This window comes from Geotrypetes seraphini, chromosome 17 (genome assembly GCF_902459505.1).
Source record: "Geotrypetes seraphini chromosome 17, aGeoSer1.1, whole genome shotgun sequence".
NCBI lineage: Eukaryota > Metazoa > Chordata > Amphibia > Gymnophiona > Dermophiidae > Geotrypetes > Geotrypetes seraphini.
The window spans coordinates 28071312-28083366 of NC_047100.1; the positions used below are offsets into that span (position 1 = coordinate 28071312).

At 46.4% G+C, this 12055-nt stretch overlaps 1 protein-coding gene across 4 annotated transcripts in view; it reads left to right on the top strand.

Moving 5' to 3' along the window:
- Positions 1-12055, top strand: part of PLXNB1 (plexin B1) — a 161841-nt gene that overhangs the window by 44276 nt on the left and 105510 nt on the right. The window contains exons 2-3 of one of the 4 annotated variants that reach the window (XM_033926203.1): positions 6076-6190; positions 10306-10369. The exons of 1 other annotated variant lie outside the window; for it this stretch is intronic. The gene's annotated coding sequence lies outside the window, so the exon portion shown is untranslated. Of the gene's footprint in view, positions 1-6075; positions 6191-6757; positions 6956-10305; positions 10370-12055 lie in introns of those variants that run through there. 2 more of the 4 variants (XM_033926204.1, XM_033926201.1) reach the window with 2 other exon arrangements.

Genomic DNA, 12055 nt, shown 5'->3' on the forward strand with positions numbered 1-12055 from the left:
ATAGGCATGCAAATTTGCTTCATGCATATTCATTAGGGCTAGCCTGAAAACCCAATTGGCCTGGTGTTCCTCCAGGACAGGGTTGGGAACCACTGGTCTATAGGACGTGCCTCTCGTGATGAGAGGCACGTCCTGTAAGCAATCTCCCGACGCCAGCACCTCTTCTCTCTGCGGGTCTTTCGGCGCAAGGCCCCTTTGAAGGGCCCTTGCGCATGCACTGATGGTGGCGCGCTGACATCATACATGCGTATGACATCATCACGCTGACGCCAGCGCACTTCCAGGTGTCTCGAGCCGGGGACACTAGATTTAGTGTGCCCCAGCTCGTAAAAGTTTGCGGGACACTGCTGTAGTCTGCTAGAGAATCGTCAGTGCTGTGAGGTTGTCTGGAGAGGGGGCATTAACTCCCTGTGAGCTCAGCAATGTTAACAGATGTCTGGATTTCCTCCTTTTGAGGACGTGTCCGGGGGTCCGGATGGCTTTTCAAAAGCCGGCACTTTGGGTTCTGTAAAGCTTCCAAGAAATCGCCATCGAGCAGTAAGGCATCTGCGCATGCGAGGATGTCCTCCTGCCCGATGAGAGCGGGGGGCGAGGCTGAGGTGGGGCTTGGTGGGATTGGGGCGGGGCTAGGGTAGAATGAGGCGGGGATGGGTAGAACTGGGCAGGCCTGGGGGTGGGTCTCATGGTCCGGATTTTCTGTTTGGAAAAACTGGTAACCCTAGCAATGGGTCATTTCCAGGAGTGAAGCGCTCTACTGCATTGGTTCTTGATTTGGGAGGGGGGGTTGGGAAGAGGGTAATTGGTTGTTTTTTTATTGCAATGCAATCTAAAAACATGTCCGGGGAAATCCGAGCAAATGGGATGCCCATGTGGGATCTCTTAGAGGGTTAAGCCAAGGGAACCTGTCACCAGGAGTGGGATCCCTAGGATAGTAGACTTGGGGGTGGGTCAGTAGAGTGGGCAGACCTGATGGGCTATGGCCCTTATCTGCCATCATCTTCTATGTTTCTATGTTTCTATCTGGTAGCCCTAGGTGAATCTCTGGGGAGGTTAGAATGATAGTGCTATTAGCAATACACTTAACAGTGGATGGCATCACATCTGCTTAGGGTTACCAGATTTTCGTATGTTTTAATTATGATTTTATTGTACCTAATGTGTGCACGTTAGTGTATTTTAGATTGTAAACTGCCCTGATGGTTTTCCCAAGGATGGGATAGTAAAACTTTAGCTCCAGATCACTGTGGAGCTGCGCACTGTTTTTTTTCTGGCGTGCTTTTCACGGCGGTAATTTGTCCTCTCATTATTTAGCATCTCGATACAATACGTTTTTTTGTGGTAAGCTTGCATTAGAAACTGTGTGCTCAGCCATCGGCGCATGGCAGGGCATAGCCCCAGGGTGGGCCTGGTCCACCAGTTTGGGCTCAGGCTTGCCCACCTAGCAGCCACAGGCCACCATCAGCTGTTCCTACATGTTGCCAGCGGCTCCCTCTGACACGTTTGCATTTTACATCAGCGGGAAAGCTTCCAGGTCAGCCGCCGGCAGCATGTAGGAACATCTGCCATTGACCTGAAGAGAAGCAGAAATACTGCACAGACTGGAGGGGGGGGGGAAGGGAGGGAAAGAGAGAGGCTGCATGGACTGGGGGTGGGAAGGAAAGAGAGAGGCTGCGGCACAAATTGGAAGGGGTGGGAAGGGAGGGAAAGAGTGATGCCCGCCCACTTTGGACTCAGGCCTGCCTAAAATTGGCTGCCTGGCTACGCCACTGGTGCATGGTTCTAATGTAGTGTCTCGCAAACTTCTAGACACCGCGGCACACTAAACCCTGTGCCGTGCCTGGAGGGCATCCAGAAATGTGCAGGCGTCGACCCGATGATGTCACATGCATGCACGATATCATCACGTCGATGTCTCCATATGTGCGAAGGCCCTCCAGAAGAAGTCCCTAAGCCGCCAGTGGGGGAGGGGGGTCCTGCAACAGGAGAGGCATGTAGAGGAACAGAGGTGCTGGCGAGGGAAGAGGTACCGGTGCCGGCCGATTGCTTGCAGAATGTGCTTCTCGAAAGCACCAGTGCCTCTACTCCTCGCTAGCGTCGCGCGGCACATCCGGAATCTCGCCTACAGTTTGCGATACACTGTGTGGCTTTTTGCATTGGCCCCTGAGGGAGGGCAGCTTTCAGACAACCTGTGGTGATCTCTTGGTACAGTTCTCATTTTACAACACAGACTTAGGTGCCCCCTTATCCCTTTCATAACATTAATACGCGTGTTTCTGTGGGATAATTCCACCCAGTCTGGAAAGGGTTAAGGCCAGCTGGCTGCAAAATAATTGTAGTGCCTGGCATTTGCTTGCTAGCCTTAAGGGGCAAGCCAGGCTCTTTGATATCCAGAAAAATCCCAGGGGCTTTTCCCGTCAGGAGAAGGTGCAGTTTCTGGAACAAGGCTGATGTGCCCGGAGAAGAAACACCGGTGTGCAGCGGGAGACGGGCAGAACCATTTCTGTTCCTCTGCGTCCTGGAGTGCCAGGGATTTGCAGCAAAAAAGGTCGGTTGACGTCCTGGCTCCCTCTCATTGCTCTGATACTCGTTGAAGCAGAGCTCTTTGTTCCCCGCTGGGTAGAGATAGGGCTGGCACAGCCGGGCAGAACAATGCCATGTCTGAATCTTGAGCCCCCCTAGAGCAGCAAGGTTCGGTTGCTGGAATTAGCTTATTTTCCAGTCGGACAGATTTTGCAAGTGAATTGATGGACGACAGGTCCTTACATTAAGAGAACTTTGTCACAGCTCATTAGGGTTGTGGTCTGTATTGACTCAGCAAGGGTTAATTTGATTTTCCTCTGACCCCGCTCCCCTCTTCTCATCCGACTATGAGTTAGGAATGCGTTAATTTTTGAAACAGCAAATCAACACTAACGTGTTTAACTTTTTGTCTGGTGCACTATTTCTGGGAATGCGGAGTGTACTCTGGGCATGAATACAGCCTTGGAAGTTCAAATTTGATTGTGTTACTTGGCAGTCAGATTAAAAAAGGGCATTTGTTTTAAATAAAAAGCTCGTCTCATTGTATGCCTGTCATCTATATGGGAACAGGGTGTAAAGAACCTGTCCCCCTGGTGATAAATTGCCCTGGAGAAGTGCAGGCCCTGTCATTAATAACGGAGGTCACTTAAAACCAGCTACGCTATCCGCTCTTACCACATCCTCTGGTAACGCTTTCCAGAGAATAGTTAAGCTCTGGAACGCGTTGCCAGAGGATGTGGTAAGAGCGGATAGCGTAGCTGGTTTTAAGAAAGGTTTGGACAAGTTCCTGGAGGAAAAGTCCATAGTCTGTTATTGAGAAACACATGGGGCAAGCAAGCCACTGCTTGTTCTGGATCAGTAGCATGGAATGTTGCTACTCTTTGGGGTTCCGGAATCTTTCTACTCTTTGGGGTTCCGGAATCTTGCTATTCTTTGAGATTCTGCCTGGAATCTTGATACTCTTTGGGGATCTAGAATCTTTTGTTACTCTTTGGGATTCTAGAATGTTGCTACTCTTTGGGGTTCCAGAATCTTGCTATTCTTTGAGATTCTGCCTGGAATCTTGATACTCTTTGGGGCTCTAGAATCTTTTGTTACTCTTTGGGGTTCTGGAATGTTACTACTCTTTGGGTTCCGGAATCTTGCTATTCTTTGAGATTCTGCCTGGAATCTTGATACTCTTTGGGGTTCTAGAATCTTTTGTTACTCTTTGGGGTTCCGGAATCTTGCTATTCTTTGAGATTCTGCCTGGAATCTTGATACTCTTTGGGGTTGTAGAATCTTTTGTTACTCTTTGGGATTCTAGAATGTTGCTACTCTTTGGGGTTCCAGAATCTTGCTATTCTTTGAGATTCTGCCTGGAATCTTGATACTCTTTGGGGTTCTAGAATATTTTGTTACTCTTTGGGGTTCTGGAATGTTACTACTCTTTGAGTTCCGGAATCTTGCTATTCTTTGAGATTCTGCCTGGAATTTCAATACTCTTTGGGGTTCTAGAATTTTTTGTTACTCTTTGGGATTCTAGAATGTTGCTACTCTTTGGGGTTCCAGAATCTTGCTATTCTTTGAGATTCTGCCTGGAATCTTGATACTCTTTGGGGCTCTAGAATCTTTTGTTACTCTTTGGGGTTCTGGAATGTTACTACTCTTTGGGTTCCGGAATCTTGCTATTCTTTGAGATTCTGCCTGGAATTTCAATACTCTTTGGGGTTCTAGAATATTTTGTTACTCTTTGGGATTCTGGAATCTTGCTATTCTTTGAGATTCTGCCTGGAATCTTGATACTCTTTGGGGTTCTAGAATCTTTTGTTACTCTTTGGGGTTCCGGAATCTTGCTATTCTTTGAGATTCTGCCTGGAATCTCGATACTCTTTGGGGTTCTGGAATGTTGCTACTCTTTTTGGGTTTTGGCCAGGTACGAGTGAACTGGATTGGCCACCGTGAAGACGGGCTACTGGGCCTGTTGGACCATTGGTCTGACCCAGTAAGGCTATTGTTATGTTCTTATATGTTAAGGGTAAGTATAAAGGAAATAGTTTTATTACAGGTCATCTCTAAAACATATACAGATGTGCAATTATTTTAAGTCTGTTTTTAGTTCAGATTTCTTTATTAATCCAAACAGAGCATATAAACATCTAAACTAACCAAATGGTCACAAAAGTCAAATCAGCTCTTTGAACAATATCAATATCTGTAATAATAAAAAAAGGCTGACGTTGCTTTTTGCTTTTAGTTTTTGACTTGTTATAGAATTTGTAATAATTTGGTAGTGTTTTGGTTTTATATTTTATGTATCTTATTATGGGTCCTTAATAAAAAGAGGGTATGTGTGTTTTCCTGTTCCTTGCTAGAAATGAAATAAATAAAATAACTCTAATTAGGATGCTATAAATTAGGGGCGAATTAGATAATGGTAGGTAAGCGCCAAAATGGGAGTGCAAAGTTAGTTAGCTGAAAGTAGGGTTGCCCGATTTTACTATAATAAAATTTGGATCCCTAGACCCGCCCCCCAGGCCCATCCAGTTCCACCCATCCCCACCACGTTACATCCCAGGGAAACCCACAAATAGAAAAATTAATCATTATTTAGTCCACAAATATATAGAACCAATATAAGGAAAAATTTAAGAGGGGAATTATAAAAAACCCGATTTTGATATTATCCAAAGGAGGAACAGTTGACAGCCACTTTGCATTACTCAATTGGAGGAATAACGTGTCCAATAACAGCACCCCCCATCTTCTCTAGCCATAATAAATAAATGACACATTTTTAATCTGATTCTCCTGGACCATAAGAACATAAGAATAGCCTTCCTGGGTCAGACCAATGGCCCATCAAGCCTAGTAGCCCATTCTCATGGTAGCCAATCCAGGTCACTAGTGCCTGGCCAAAACCCAAGGAGTAGCGACATTCCAGAATCCCAAAGAGTAACAACAGATTCTACAAACTCAAAGAGTATCAAGATTTCAGGCAGAATCTCAAAGAATAGCAAGATTCCGGAACCTCAAAGAGTAGCAACATTCCAGAGTCCCAAAGAGTAACAAAAGATTCTAGAACCCCAAAGAGTATCAAGATTTCAGGCAGAATTTCAAAGAATAGCAAGATTCCGGAACCCCAAAGAGTAGCAACATTCCAGAATCTCAAAGAGTAAGAAGAGATTCTAGAGCCCCAAAGAGTATCGAGATTCCAGGTAGCGTCTCAAAGAATAGCAAGATTCTGGAACCCCAAAGAGCAGCAACATTCCAGAATCCCAAAGAGTAACAAAAGAGTCTAGAACCCCAAATAGTATCAAGATTCCAGGCAGAATCTCAAAGAATAGCAAGATTCTGGAACCCCAAAGAGTAACAAAAGGTTCTACAACCCCAAAGAGTATCAAGATTTCAGGCAGAATTTCAAAGAATAGCGAGATTTCGGAACCCCAAAGAGTAGCAACATTCCATGCTACAGATCCAGAGCAAGCAGTAGCTTCCCCCATGTACTTCTCAATAAGAGACCGTTTTATTTTTCCTGTCCCAGTACATCTTTTTTTCTCTCCACTGTTTTTCCAGGTCGCTTGTATTGTGGATCTCTGTTTCCCCCAGAAGCTGCGGTCATAAACAATGCCTAGTCTAACTTTGTGGATGGGCCGGCCCTGACTATAATTGTATCCAACAGTGTAACGAGGTAATGAAACGCCTGGAGCAATGGTGCTTGGCATCACTGCACCATGCACCTCCCACACTCCTCCCCGCCACTGTGCTTTCCCCCCCCCCCAGTGTACCTCTTCAGATGATCACTATTAGTGAACATCTGTAACCTGTTGGCTTCAGCTCTCCCAATGACATCACTTCCTGATCCCGTTTCCTTTCCCAAAAATAGAACCACAGATATAGAGTGATAATTACCCATTTGAGTGGTATCAAAATCAACTTTGTTAAAAAAAACAACTGGTTTCATAGTTGATTCCTTCTCGTAAAGATTGATTTACTATTCTTGCAACCGCATGCGCAGATGCTCTCCTGACAAGGGAACAGGTTGAGGGGGTGTTGCTGGGGGGGCGTGACTCGGGCAGTGATGGGTAACACTGGGCTGGCCTGGGGGTGGGGCCTTAGGTCCAGATTTTAGTTTTGGAAAATCTGGTAACTATCTTCTAATGAAGCCCAATAATTCATCCCTAGGGGTGAACTCCTTTCACTTTCATCTAACAGGCAAGCGGCTACATCACCAACCATGGATCATTTTTATCAAGCAATGGAAACGGTGCCCCTGCCTGTGTGCCCTCCACACTACCACCTTCTATTCTCTGCATGACAGGAAGAGAAGACCTGTGTTATGGCACAGAGTAGATTTAATTATATTCTCTACTCCAACCTCACCCTTGCTGTTCCTTCACCACAGGCTAAACCCTGGGAAGAAAGCTAGAAGTTAGCAATTCAAATTGCATCACAGGTAAAGAAACAAAGTGAACGAAACCACTTAAATGCATGAAACCTAGAGCACAATAGTAAACAAAGCCATGGTAGAAGGCCGCACTTGATATAAGTGTTATTTGTCATACAAAAGATGTGAAAAAGGGATTCAAAGCACTGATGGCTCTTAGGCCTAGATTCACGAGTTTCTCTGGTTATCAGGACCTGTTACGTTCCTGCTTTTCTTTGCTCCGCCTCCAGCAGAAGCTGCGGCTCAAGGCAGCCACCTAATTTGCATAATATTTAACATAGTAAATAGGGGCAGAGAAAGACCTGCACGGTTCATCCAGTCTAGGGTTGCCAGATTTTCCTAGACCCGCCCACCCAGCTCCGCCCATCCCCACCCTGTAACGCCCCAGCCCCGCCCCCCTCCTGCCCGACACAGGTTTCTTCAAAGCGTTTCAAAACTCGGACAAAGTGCCAGGTTTTGAAAAGCTGTCCAGACCCCCAGATGTGTGTTCAAAAGGAGGACATGTCCGGAGAAATCCAGACGTTTGGTAACCTGAATCCAGTCTGTCCAACAATGTCGCACTCGCCATCTAAAATTGATTCATTTACTTGCTACGTTTCTCTATAACAGTGTTCTTCTGGCGCCGGTCCATGGTGCGATCAGTGCGGCGTCTTCGGGCCAGCTCCTTGAGTACTGCAGTGCACAAAGCTGTGGGAAAAGGCTCCGACGCGTGGCCTGCGCCTGAACTGGAAGCCTTCTCTCTGACGTCGCAACGTCAGAGGGAAGGCTTCCAGATGAGGCGCGGGACGCTGCCCACAGCTTTGTGCAATGCAGCACTCAGGGAGCTGGCCCAAAAGACGCAGCATTGATCGCACCATGGACCGGCCCGAAGATAACACCGGGAGATAGGCCAGAAGGCAAGGTACAACATGGAGGGAAAGAGACAACAACGGAAGGGGGAATGCGTTTATTATTTTTTTTATTTAGTGATTGATTTGTCTGTTCAGAAAGAAATGCTTTTGTTTCTTTTTCTCTGGGGTTGTATTGCATGCAGAGTCTTGCATCTTAGGATTTATTTCTAAATATTAGTACTTTTAGTTTTTGGTCCTGCATTTGCATGGGGTTATCTGTTTTCTGGTAGGAATGAATGTTGAAAAGCATACCGTGTGCTTTGTTTATTTAAATTTTGTGGTTAACCATTATGTGTTGTTAATACGATTATATTGTGTGTGTATATATATATATGTATATGTATATATATATATATATATATATATATATATGTATATATATATATATATATATGAAAAATGAATGGAAAAAATGGTGTTACAATTAGTACTATTGCGGGGGCAGGGTCTGGCCCATGACTTAGCCCAGTGTTCTTCAACTGCAGGTCTACGGACCGGTGCCGGTCCATAGGTGTCAAAAGGTTGAAGGTGTCCTCCCCTACACCCCCCCCCCCCCACGATAAGCAAGACGTGTACTTAGATGATATGAGTATGGTATAAAATGCACATAGTTGCTCCATATTCAGGGCACAAACCGTAGAAGTCCGTTCAGCATTGGCCACATTGCCCCAGTGCTGGAGTCGCTATCGAAGCTAACTCCAGCCCAGTGGCATAACGAGGATGAGAGGCATCAGAAGTGGTGGTGCCCCACCCCTATATGCTCCTTCCCTGCCCTCCCCCATTGCTGCACGTGCGTCGCTTCCCTTCCCCCGTACCTCTGTAACGTTCCTGGCGTGAGCAGTGACCCCCCCCTAACCTGCTGTCGTGCTTATGTGGGCTCTCCCTTTGATGTCACTTCCTAGGCGCAAATCCAGGAAGTGACGTCAGAAGAGGAGCTGATACGGGCCCCTCCCATGTCCAAACGCACTCCTTCCCCCTCCCCTCCATTCTCCCTTTGTCCCATATTGATATCCCATCTCTCCCTTACCTGCTCGCTCCAGGGCCGCACTCGTTCCCTTCAAGGCCGTCCAGCTGGACTGCTCCTTTGCTCCTTCCTTCAGCCACACTTGTTTGCAGGGATGCAGGCAGCGGCTCTTGCATGATGCACTTGGCTGACTTGCAAGCCTTCCCTCTGACGTCAGCGGGAAGGCTTCTGGGTCAGCCATGCTGCAACATGTAAGAGCCATCACCCGCGTCCCTGCAAACAAGTGCGGCTGATGGTAGGAAGGACTGTTGTGGTAACTGGGATCCCCGGCTGACCCGGAAGGCTTCCCTTCGACGTCAGAGGGGAAACCTTCCGGGTCAGATTCGGTGATGCAGCTGAAGGGCAGGAAGGAGGGCATGGGATCCCCCATAGCAGCGGCGATTGAGGAGGAAGAGGGGCGGGAGATCCGCCCCTAGGAGTGCGCGTACCATGTGTTGAGAAAGACTGCAATAAGCTATGATGATTATCATAGACCCCTTTAGTATATCTGACTCTTCATCTGCTTGTGCCTCTGGGATCTATTTGAAAACAAGATGTTTGTCTTAGCTTGGTTTCCCTGCTCTGCATATTTTGGAAACGTTCAGCTGCGCAGCCTAGTTCTTTTCCCTATAATTTTCTACGGTTTGAGGTGCGCAGTAGGCATGGACTGGCTTGTGGGAATGCAGGACGCAAAGGCCTACTTTCAGCTTTCCTTGGCTGCAGTCCTGTGGAGCAACATTTACATGTGTGGGGTATTTTTCAGCGCCGAGACTTTGTTCTCTGTATTTATCCAATTACTTTCCATCTCGTCGCCTGCACATGTTCCACTGCTAAGGGGACAGCAAGCAGGCTCCATTTTGGGATTTAAAATCCAAATTTTGCCATCCTCTTCTAAAGGCAGATGTTACGAGATCTGTGACACAGTAGGCAGTGTTTTGTTTTGCATGCGTTGTTCTTTTCTTGAAAGGGGGGGTTGCATTCATAAATTCCTTATTTCTTAAAGGCAGAGAGGGAGGATCGACTACTTAAAGGATGACCTGTGAGAGACCCTTAAGTCTCGGGAGAGCAGCTGTTCTGGGGGAAAAAACCAAGCTGCAGTGGGATCCAGTCCAAATCGCCACAACTTGAGATTAGTCTCCCATAAGGCACAGACGTTACTAACGAGCATGGAATGTGGTTCTTTTACCTAATTAGAACAAAACATATTTTGCAATTATTTCTGTGCATTAAAGTTTAAGCTGATCCCTCGGCTTCCTCTCTGTGGCTTTCGGCAAAAGAGGATATAGCTGATGCTATTTTGAGGTCTTCGGATTTCAGTTATACCTCACTTGCCGGCCAAACTTTTGCTCTGACAGCCTAAAAGAAAATTAAAAAGCCCCAGCGGAGCGAGTGGGGGATTGATTTGTGCAGTGTGTCTAATTGGGATTTTTTTTTTTTTTTTTTTTTATTTCTTGCTTTTCACTTAGAGCCGAAATCACAACCAATGAGTATAAAGGAAGCAACTCTCCAGCGAATCAAAGAGGTCCAATGGTGAGTGACATCAACATAACATAACTTTATTCTTCTATACCGCCACAATCATACGACTTCTAGACAGTTTCCACAGAAGAGAACTGGACAATCGGCGATTTACAAAATACAAATAGTAAAAGTACAACATATTTCTCAAGGATAGTCAGTATAAAATTATTAAATTTAATATGGCTTCTATTTAGGAAATAAATTTTATCAACGGGGATGTGGGGCCATGGGGGGGGGCCGAGACTGATTGCGGGGCCTCTTGTGCATAAGTTGCTAAGGGCTGAAAGGGGAACCATGGGCATGAAACACACTCGCTCAAATGTAAGGCTGGCCTAAGTGAACGACTATTGATGTGAGGCATGTCCGAGACCTGCAGACCTTCTGCACAGTTTTGAGTTCCCAGCTGCTCGGGATGATCTCATCTCTGCTGCTTACAGGGAATATTTTGGGTCTACTCTGTGTCCAGTCGATTGCAGGCAGAGTTCCCATGCATATCCCTAGAAAGCACAGACTTTAATGTCACAGTAGCTGAACATCATGGAGATTAGCGAACGATCCACCGTCCCTTCAGCCAGATGCACTAAAAATGGTCGTTAAACCTTGCGGGTGGCTGAGGGCAGATATCTAAACGGTGATCGACGTTCAAACAGCTTCCCATGCAAATGAGTTCTGCGGAGGGCAGCCGTAATCCCACCCGATTGCTCGTTTAGAAACTGGCTCTTACGCATGCACAGGGCCGGTTTGGGGAAGCCCCAAAGCAGCCTCTTGCCACTCAGCTGTTTTGGGCTTTTTTTCTTTTAATGGCATAGATGTGCTTGTGTTACACATGCACATTATCTGCCCCATTAAAAAAATGCGAGTCGAGCTGCCACCCCCACCTCCCTCCCGATGCCACCCCCCTTCCCTCCCCGACGACCCCAGAAGAAAAATAAAGAGAGGCAGGAGGGATGCCACCACTGAACTTGACCCCCAGGATATGTCCCTGCTTTTTAGACCTTAACGTCCACTCACAAAAAGACACAAAAAAAAACTTTTTCTGTTTTTAAAAATGGTTAAATTAGGAAATCCATAATTGCCTCCTCATGTCTTAATGCTTTAGTTTGTTTTACCTTCTAAAGTCCAATTTCAGTGTGCCGGTACTTACATGTATATATTTTCACTACCTATAAATTCAAGGGAGTGTGTTGGCAAGGTTAAAAGATCCACTTGTGTGTTCCCCATTTCAGTAAGGATATTTTATGAGGGGCCACTGAAAAATTCTCAATCCATCCAATAATAGAGTTGCCAGATTTGACTGTAGTAGAATCGAGACCCCTTGACCAACCTCCAGGCCCGCCCAGTTCCAACAATCTCTGCCACATTACACCGCCGCCCCCCCCACTGCCTGCCCGACACGATTTCGAGGAAGCTTTCCAAAACCCGGACGTCCGGTAACCCTATCCAATAAAATTGGGGCAGCCTCCATCGAGGGCTAAACCGTTAGTTCAGTGATTTTCCACTTTTTTTGTTTCAGCGGAAAAATACGAAACAAAAAAAGGCAGGACTAAGTGTGTATAGCCCTCGATGGGCTGTGTTGGTTGGGCTGAGAACTTTTCAGCGGCCCCTTATACAGGAGTAGCCGAGAGATTAGTGCAGTGGAGTGTAAACCAGGTTCAAGTCCCACTTTGGCTCTCTCTTGACAAATGGAAAATGATG